Source organism: Rhea americana, unplaced genomic scaffold (genome assembly GCF_003343005.1).
Source record: "Rhea americana isolate MKP2758 unplaced genomic scaffold, rheAme1 scaffold_5, whole genome shotgun sequence".
Taxonomy (NCBI): domain Eukaryota; kingdom Metazoa; phylum Chordata; class Aves; order Rheiformes; family Rheidae; genus Rhea; species Rhea americana.
The window spans coordinates 4,815,584-4,825,770 of NW_028186645.1; the positions used below are offsets into that span (position 1 = coordinate 4,815,584).

At 38.6% G+C, this 10,187-nt stretch overlaps 2 protein-coding genes across 4 annotated transcripts in view; both read right to left on the reverse strand.

The window, feature by feature from the left end:
* The window catches only part of BDKRB1 (bradykinin receptor B1), a 33,963-nt gene extending 31,331 nt beyond the window's left edge, over positions 1–2,632 (reverse strand). The window contains exon 1 of one of the 2 annotated variants that reach the window (XM_085317487.1): positions 2,616–2,632. The gene's annotated coding sequence lies outside the window, so the exon portion shown is untranslated. The remainder of the gene's footprint in view (positions 1–2,615) is intronic. The other variant, XM_085317488.1, reaches the window with a different exon arrangement.
* Positions 1–8,335, reverse strand: part of BDKRB2 (bradykinin receptor B2) — a 31,105-nt gene extending 22,770 nt beyond the window's left edge. Inside the window, exon 1 of one of the 2 annotated variants that reach the window (XM_085317485.1) lies at positions 8,274–8,335. The gene's annotated coding sequence lies outside the window, so the exon portion shown is untranslated. Of the gene's footprint in view, positions 1–2,615; positions 2,658–8,273 lie in introns of those variants that run through there. The other variant, XM_085317484.1, reaches the window with a different exon arrangement.
* Positions 8,336–10,187: the final 1,852 nt, after the last annotated feature.

The window sequence follows — 10,187 nt, forward strand, 5'->3', positions numbered from 1 at the left end:
AGAAAAGATTTGGGCAATTTAATAGGAAAGGTTTTAAAGATGTAATTGATGATCCTTAACAATGGAGAAGACATACTGACAAACAGCCAACAGCTGAAAGCCAGATTCAAGTCTTTGATTTGCTGTTGCTCTGTCTGGCCAACTGAATAGTTGTCTTTACAAAGCAGAGCAGCTCCAAAAAGGAGAGAATGAAAGATACCAACTCTCTATGGCTTATCCCTCAGTCACTTGCTTGAGGAAGAWGATGCTTGGTTCAAAGACCCTTTTCTGTGATACCCATTCCCAGAGAGGTTTCTGTTGTGCATGAGTTCTGWGTTTTGGTTCTTATTTTCAGAAAAGATTTCAAGATTCTTTAATTCCTGATGGGAATTAAATTATACATTTCACTGCTTCCTTCTGCCCTTCCAAWTTTTTTGAGAAACAGAAACACTGTCTTCTGACCAGTCTTAATAATTTTGAAAAATGACTTGATATAAGTTAATCGTGTCACCTTTGAACTTGTGTACCATGGCTTTTGTAATGATAGTAAAACATAAAGCACTGTATAGTATTGCATAGGACAGTTTTTGTAGCAGGCAGAAAGGCTTGTGGCAGAGTGTCAGGACAGGAATAAGTGAGGAGAGAATGAGCAGATAYGAATTTTAGAACAGAATACAATGCTGCTAGGGAAAGCAAATGCTGCTACCACGAAAGAATGAAGGAAGGAAGGGAGAAAGGGTAGAAGGGAAGAAGAAATGAAGAGGGTTTTAATTTCCCCAAATGGATATAAAACAAAGAATAAATATGGATCCCAGTCTGAGTCAGGAATATACCAAAGTTATGAGAGTTTCTTCTGGGATTTTCATTCAAACTGTTACAGATCTTTAACACAGTTTTGATCCTTATTTTGTTTAGCTTCAAAGCAATCCAAAATTTTAAATGTTTGAATCTGCTATTTAAAGTCAGGCTTTTCTTCAATTTTTTTAGTTATCTGACCAGAATTTATTTATCCTAACTCAAAACTTATGAATATGTTTCATTTAATTCCCTTTTAAAACAGACAAAAACACATGTTGGAAACTGCTTACGCAATAAACCTGTCTATAGTGATATATGGTGCAAAGTATAGCACTATAAAAACCCAGATGTCTTTAAATGTACAGTTATGAGCTCATGGTTCAAACAGCAGTTTATAGACTAAGTCTGTTGTGGTAGAAAACAGAKAGCTGTCTTCTTGCATTTCCAAGCAAGACTAATGTTTCTAAAACATTACAGAAAACACCTACAGAAGACTGTTACTTCTCCTTCCTTTTACTTCTGAGAAATGTTTCTTTTGCTGAGMCAACTGGTTGGGATTTCTTGGCTAAAAAAGTGACTTTCTTAATGAAAAAAAAATGTTGCCTCAAAGAAATGATGTAAGTAGAGTGTAAGAGCACACAATTGTCTTATGCAGCATGCCTGTACGTGCTCTTTTTTTTTTTTTTTTTTTTTGCATATGTTATAAATTAAAATCTCTGAGCAATATGCCAGCCATTAAGGAATCACCTTTATGTTTGATCCATTTAACAAGATTGGCGTAGTATTGCTTTGAAAATGAACTTGCAACTCACCCAGAAAAAACAAGAACAGGGCTGTTTGGAAAGTGCTTAAGTTTTAAAACACTGCTAGTCCAACTTAATTACTTGACTCTATTACTTACTATAAATCTCTACCTTGAGAAGATAACTACTTTTGCTTGTTTATCTGCCCACAAGGCAGATCCTCATGTCCCAGCTCCTCGTGACTTGGAAATTTCAGCATTTACTAGAATTTRAAAAATGCCTTATTTGCCTAAGCAAAGGGGAAGAAATAAACAAACAAAGCAGTCTTGATTCTAATAGATGGAGACATCAGAAATGTCTGATGAAAATTATCTTTCATCTGTTTGTACAAGTAAAAATGTGGAGACCAGAAAATAAGTGGTAGATAGCAGAGAAGATGGAGGCCCCCTGTTAGATCACCCCATCTCAGGGGGTGATATGATAATGGCTGGGACAGGGCTGCATGTATAGCATGATTGCACAGATGAACATATATTTTACTTCTCTGACAAGATACACATAAATACGTATCTTTGCATGTGTCTGTGTATGTGTATATATTTAGAGAGAAGGGAGAACTTCCACAGAGCAAACATTTCCTGGTCACTTTTAGTGCCACAGACTGTGTGTCTGCCATTTTCTGTTTACTCTGGGAGAAAGTGGTTTGTGTGTTTACAGTGCCCAGCCCTGGAAGCAACAGGCACCACCATGCCGCACAACCTTCTGGGTGATGCCAAGGAGAACTGCCTTCTGTGAGCTGACTGTAGCAGAGTGCAAACTGATCATGCACAGGGGACATGTGGAAGGGCTCTCCAGAGTGCGAACCTGGTCTGAAGGGTTTGATTTATATGGCTCAGTCTAAAGAAATAAGCCTCTATCCTTGAGTTCAGAGATAAAATTTTAAGGAGATGAGCCCATTATAATAAATAGTGTGATGACATTTGTTATATTGGTTGTAAGAATTATTGGATGAAATTCAGCATCAAGCTCAAGCTGTACAGTTATATAATTTAAATCTATCTTGGATCATATTTTGTACCCCACAGCAAAGTTTACCTGTGATGGTAGTTAACAGCACTCCAACTGCAAAGATTTCTGACCTTCCTGGCTAGGGAAAGAGCAAAAGAAATGTTTCAGTGATGCAGCAATCCTGGGAAAACAAGCATTTCACAGGTCCTATCTTCTGAATCCTGGTCCAGGATTCAAGCTAGGAAAAGAATGTGGCTACCCTATCATCATCAATAAGTAGATTAATCTTGTGTTAGTTCTTGCAGTGTCCTTTATATGGGTTTTCACCTGACCTCACAGGAAGCTGGATCAGGGAGTTTAGATCTGAACTGGATCTTGCACAGGTGTCAAAGTAAGTGAGGGAGAAGGAAAAATACTGTCAAGGATTGGTGATGTGTGGGATGGTTCATTTGGGAATCACTTATATTAAACTGGCCAGAATCGCTTATCTCTACTAACACATCTGTAAGATCTCATTGGCTATAAGTTACTAYTCTGCTGATGTTGATGGCATTGTGGCCATTCACTTCAGCTTAGGATCTGTCCTGTGTGGTTTATTCTATCACTTTATTTCCCTTGAACTGCCTGTTTTCTTGACTTGCTGTTTGTCCCAGTCTACCAGCTAGGACCTGGAGTACAGTTCTGCAGGTATTACTATACTGTCTATATTACACTGAAGACCAGAGGTTTCAGTGAGGCTCAATGTTCAGGACCTGAGCAAGCATAAAGAAAGGCTTTTCCTCCAGGAGCTTATAGTTTAAGCAGAAGCCAAGTATAGTACAGAAAGTGTAGAATACAGCCTGAGACAGGGGAAGACTACTGGAGAAGGAGATGAGAGATGCTTATGGAGCTAATCTAAAACTGAGTGACATACAGCAACATGTCTGTCTTCCCACTTCTTTTTKAAGGATCATGTTCTACCTTTGAATTGTGAAGACTTCACGGTTGTTTTTCATAAAAATACTCAGAAGATCTGATGAAACACTTCCAGTTCACTAGTCTGCCCCTTATCAGTAGTTTATCATTTGCATCAGGAGGTGGCTTGAGCTGTTGCTTTGGTGCATGTATGTGGGAAAAGGGCTCAAATCCCCTTTCTGGAGGGGAACCAGCTGCCCTTATTTTGTGCCTTGTGGCACTTCAGGGCAGCAGCCTTTCAGTGAGTCACTTAGCTGACAGGAGGTCACACTGCCATGGCAAAGAAACAGAGCACTGCCAGAGGCACAAGGAAGCAGGTCCCAAAGAATATGCCCCCAGTGTACTTCCTTCTGCCAAAGCAGAAAAACTGCAGAAGGAAAAAYACCTACGGCTAATTCTGCTTCTTAACACGCTGGTACAGATGTGTTAATATCAAAGACATCTCAATGTTTAACCATAGCTTGCTCTCCTTTGTAGAGTTCACTTGCAGTCTCAGATAATGTGTTTGTGAGAAACTGGTTTTTGTGCTTTGACAACTCCATTCTCTAGAATTAACCATAACCTGAAGCCTACCTTTATTTCCAACACTATCACCATATTTGCATACCTTAATGTGCAAAGCTCATTACTGGTGGGTCTGCAAACTGCAGTGATCAGATTTCTTTGGAGAGATCGCAAAAACAAGCCCAACTCTATAGAATCCAGCTGAGAATTTAACATATGGGGGTAAGAGAGTAAATAGCAAAGCAGGGGAAGTAAGTCAAAYCTATCACTTCAGGGGAATGCATACTTTTAGGAAACACTGTCTCTGTCGAGAGACCTGATGCATCTTAGCTACTTTCTGACAGAGCAGCTCTGCTGCAGTGTCTGAATATGTTGGAGTTTGCTTATGATCAGACTGAAGATAGCATGCTTTCAGCAGGCAATGTTACTCCTGTGTTTGTTTAGTCTTTATCCTACTTGTGTCTGTTCTCCAGTATTTAACTCCTYGGTTCTTTGGGGCTTACACTGGGGTTTTTGACCATGACCTGAGTTCCTCAGCCCCAGTGTGCTACTGTTAGTGCTAAGCAAATGATATATCACCACTGTGATGGTCTCCAGTGGGTGAAAGGAAACTTTGTCTTCATGTGTCTGAAGACAGCAGCAGGCAGAGGCTGAGTTTACAGTATTCTTTCTGGGCTGCACTCATCCTCCTTGTTTTCCTGTTACAGTTAYGCCTACCTATCTGAGGACTATCACAGTACAAGTTTGCTCTCTCTTCCCTCCATTCCTGGCTATCAGTTCTTGTGAGGTCTTTTATATGGGTTTTCATCTGACCTCATGGGCAGCTGGATCAGGGAGTTTGGATCTGAACTGGATCTTGCACAAGTGTCAAAGTCAGTGAGGGAGAAGGAAAAATGCAGTCAAGGATTGGTGAGGTGTGGGATGGTTCACTTGGGAATCACTTAGATTAGACTGGCTAGAATTTGGTGAGAAACTGTGCCCTTATGCTGCATGATATCCACTTTTTTGCCAGATTAATTGCTTGCTAGGTTGGTATGATTTCAGGCTTAGACCTGAAAAGCATCAGAACCAGTAAGAGATGGAGAGCAGCCAGTTTTAGTGCAGTTCCACAGCAGCCTAAGCAGGACATCTTGCTCTCTTCTGAACTACCCAAGGGCAGTTTGTTGTTAAATGTTCCTCTCACCTTTGCTTACTCTGCACTGACAGAGTAAGTGCAGGCAGCCTGTGTGGCTGAATTAACCAAACAGCTGCACGTGCTTTTAAGCCCTCTACTTGCCTACTTGCGGCTTTGTGGTGCTATCTTATGAACAGCGCCTCACCTAGGGAAAGCGCGAACGGCATTCCTTCATCTTCATAGGAGCAGCATGGCTCCTTGGAAGCTGAGTGCAAATTGAGATCACAAGCTAGTCTCCTTCTCTGCTCTACCCCCATGGTCAAGCTATATCACTTCGCAGTGCAAGGTTCACCAAAGGATGAATATACCCATAGCTGTGCTATGTGTCTTTTGATCTCACAAGATGAAGTTCTATGTGGCAATAACAATTTAAAGTATTACTGTCTCATCTCCTCCCAGTCTGCCCCTGCCATGTGTAACCATTTTTGCACCATAGCAACTCTTTCCCTGGTGCCACAGCAGCTATTTGTATCGCCACCCTATTCAAGAAATAGGTACACTTTAAGCAAAGTTTCTTTCCGCATTGCATTTAACCTTTCCCTGATCTGCAACACAGTGCCTTGGCACAAGCAATGTCAGCAAGTGAGTGGGGGGAGAGGGAAGCAGAGAAAGAGCAACAATAGTGTAAATCCCTATTGTCGCCAAAGACTTTGCTCTAGGAAATCATAGCCTCATTAGTGCTGGGGTCTGACAGAGAATGGCTGAAATGGTTATTATCTCCCAGCAGTTTTCTTTGCCCCTCTTGTGCATCAAAGTACGCTAAAATCAGATGTGGTTTAACTGAGTACACCAGGCAATACAGGGGATCAGCAAATTCAGAGAGGGGGATACCTTGCTGAGGGCAGATGCCAATTCAGCCATCTAGCTGCAGTTAGCTGTGTTTGTGAGTCAGCACCCAAAGACTTTAGTGTAGGATTTGATTCTTTAATAACAACCTGTTAACCTAGAGTTATTATAGTTATAAAAATTTGGCTAAGAAAAGGTTTAGTGCTGTTTGTTTACAGTTATGTATCAGCCAGGCAGAGATAAAATTTTTCATCTCTTATATGTTTAAAATTTGAAGTATGCTAAATGCAAGGAGGAAGAAAGATCAGCCTTTAGAAAACCAAAGAAAACATTCAAAAGTATAGAGGATTGATTGAGACAGAGCTTTTTAAAAAAACATAAGTAACAGTGGAACAAGGCTGGCTTGTATATAGCTTTTAACAAAAAGTTGAGTTTTTAGCTAAATGATATCTTGACATTATWTTCATTTTTAAAAAACTTTATATTGAGTAATGTTCCTAATGAATTTGGGTGTACTATTGTTGTTGATTTGGCTATGGGGAACACATTTGTTTTAGAAGCAAAATTCTATTTTTTGGCCAATTTTGCTAGACTTGCAGTAAGATTTTTATTCCTAATGTGACTTTAAATGCAGTGAGATTTGAGTTCCTAAGTGCCTTTTGGCCCTTTATTTCCATTAAAAAGAGATCATCAGGGACTGACTATTCTTAAACAGTGAAATGTAGACTCTTCATATTGTGTACTAAAACTTCTCCTAAATTCCTCCTGTCTTCTGCCTGAAAAAAGACTTCAAGTATTACAGAGCTCTGAGAATTTTTAAAGCTATGTCCCAGTGGAATGATGAGATCCTTAATTCAGGAAACTCTAACTCATTAAGAAAGCCAATTGTTAGTTGGATTGTCGGTACAAAATGTTCAGGTAACTCTGACTAACTCTCTCAGTCCTGTTCTGGCACGTACGGACTCAGTGGAAAACCTGACAAAGATTTTCTGGAGTTGTCTCTGTTTTGGATAATCCAAAGACATAATTAGGTACATTTACCTTTTCTCTTTGTATTTGTGCTACTCAGCCCAACAGCTGTGAAGAAAAATATATTTGGAAGTCTATGAATGATTCTTAGGAGCAAAGATGATTCTCTTTAATTTTTTTTTCTCTCTTGCACATTGGCAACTCTTGCACATTTTCAGAGAACAGCAGGCAAGATAAAAATCATATGACTGATGTTACTCAATATCCTGATACTTCCGTCTTAGAGATACTGCTCTAGAAATGGGCATCTTTCTAGCCAGCTCTCTTCTAACTTCTGTAAAAGAATGTGTGCAGTTACTCAAGATAAAAATACAGTTTTAGGAGGTGATATGTGTAAGACTGYTTACAATATATTAAAAATAAGGATTCTGATGACAAACTGAACAGTTCTCATGCCATGCTGCTGTAGAACCTTTTATTATTATAATGATAAGAAAGCTGGTTAGTATACTGAGCAATGAAAAATGAGTGGCTAAATTTGTAAAGCAGATATGTTAGCCTTTGGTCTTTAAGTTATATCATCCTAATTACAGTTCCAGTTCTAAGCTCTTCTTTATTGTTATCAGCATCTTATAAATCATGTTCCTACTGTACTTTTTCATTTGGATATAGATGTTAGAAGGGAACAGATGATGGTTTTTAAAAGTCATCCTAAACTTTTCTTTATTACATAAGACATAACTTTAAAGGCTTTGTCTTTGTTTTTCAGTCGGTATAGACAAGACAGGTTACTAGTGTAAGGTATACATACAAACACACCTCCTGCCCCATAAAGTTTACAATCAAAATAATAAACACAGAGAAAATGAGACATACGCAGAAGTACAGGAAGGAATTGCTTCTGCTTTTTTCTCAACTACTTGATAGGTAATTTCTGACCTGAAAACGAAGTTAGCTGTTTGTACTTTCAGTTCTTTTGTGAGATAAAGGAAAAGGTGTCTGGGGTGCAATGAAAAAGATTAAATGGCTTCCTGACAGAACAGAYCATTGCTCTCGATAGCCCCTACACCGGACAGTCATTGGGGCAGGTGAAAAGCCTTCTGTTGGATACCTTCAAATAAAGCGTTTTTTTTTTTTCCCTGTAAATGCTACACCTCTGCAAAACCTGCCAAGCTATGAAACTATATTAGCAGCAATTATTCTATTCCTTCTTATTCCTGAAACATTAACAGCAACAGCTCTTTTGTGATTGAACAATGAACATATTAAGAATTCAGTAAGTTTTTTCCTAAAAGCAACAAACTACTGAATTTAAATAATGAGACCTTTTCATACTAAAGAGATGCAGAAACACATACCTTGATTGCAAATATGCCACAGCGTGGGTACAAGTGGGTGAAGTGCAATACTTCCTAGAGAACAGCCAAGCCCTTTCTGTCGTATGAATGAGTCTAACTTCTGCTTTTCTGCCGCTCCCTCAGAGAACAGACCCATCCCCCTGTTGATGACATCATATTCCTGGATTTCTCTCTTACTATGCTTTATTTCAAAAGCAAAGTTTGTCTGCTGTGTCCAGTATAAGATCACTGATACTTGACTATGGGTGATAAACAATGCAAATCAAGCTAAAATACTGATGTGCCACAGCATGTGTATAAACAGTCGTGTGTGTTTGCACAAGAGCCTTCAGAAACATTAYATACACTCGCACAAAACCTTGGTTCTTATTTTGTTGATGGTCTTTTTTTAACTGTTGTTAGACATGATCAAGAGCTAAGAGAGTCAGCTTCTTGCTGGATTTGGATCTATAAAACAGCCCAAATCAAATACCTCATTTAGAATCTTAAATACTTGTATTTCATGTGAGAAATCTACTGTTTATACTTCTGGAAAATAAAGAGTGTTATTCTTCCTTGGCAGAAGTCTCTGTCCACTCAGTCTGCTACAAGTTTTAGGTAGCACTTACATAAGACCAAAGTTTCTCCAAGGTCTTGGACCAGATACCTGTACAAAACAGAATTACGTCCAAAGAACAGAGCCATTTTTTATACCACAATAACTTTTTTCTGGATTTGAGAAAATAACAAATAGAGAACTCATTTTACAATGTTTATGAAGGAAACTTCACTGTTTTTCCTCTATTATTTATGCAATTAAACTGAAATCTGAAATGTAGCCATGGTTGCAGCATCCTACACAAGGCATACATCTGCATTCAAAGCAGAAATGAACAGAGAACAGACTCTCCTCTCAGATACACACTCAGAATACTAATTCTGAAAATAAAATACACAAGAAAACATTTGGAGCTATTCATGTTATAAATTCTCTGTGTTGTGATCAATGGTGTCTACTAGAAAAAGTATTTAGCCCCTGCTTTCCATTAGTTCTTCATCTGTAGTTCTAGAACACTGTTTTCACTTTAAACTTTCCCAGTAGGCACAACTATTTTGTTTTCCAGTCATTTTCCTTTTTATTTATTTATTTATTTATTGACACTGTTGTACTAGATGCTCAGTGTATTTTCTTTTTTTACTGCTAGGAGTTAAATCATTGATCCTAATACTTTCCTTTCTCTCTCTCTCTTCTTTTAAATCCTTCTCTTCCTGAATAAAACCTAGTGTGCTGGAAACATTTTAGAACTCTCTCTGGGATTTCTTTCGTGTTTGAACATGGATCTAGTCAGAGCATTAACACAATTTTGCAAATACCTTGCAGCAAATTTTACTTTAATTTCCAAATGTCTTTTACTTACATGTAGGAAGGACTCTGCTAACTCATTTGTAGTAGGGAGATAAGATCTACCTCTAATGTGATCTACTCAGTTAAACCGCAGGAATGTAAACAACTTCTCAAAGAGCAGTTGAAAAATGTTCTGCAGTCTTTTCAGGGTGCTGAAGCAGGTGTTGGAAGTAGGTAACCTGCTAGGGACACTTGTTGCTGAAAGGAATCACGATCACATGAAYGCATGTGATCATCTCCAGAGGTTTAGAGAGGTTTCTCACCCTGCAAAGAAGGAACCATTGCTGGTTGAGGAATGTGAGGCAAATAATAAATGCAAAAGCCAGACTTCATATGCAGTTCAATTATCCAGGCATTTGCAGTACTTCAGTCAATATTCTCTTCAAATTTAAGTAACAAAGTGATAAAGCATAGGATCTTCAATATTTTAGCAGAAAGCTGAATTTAGGCTCAAGTAGATAAGCAAAATTTCCCATTTTCTCCCCTACAATATTCTAGTGTTGGAGAGAACTCTTGTCTGGATGGCTGCA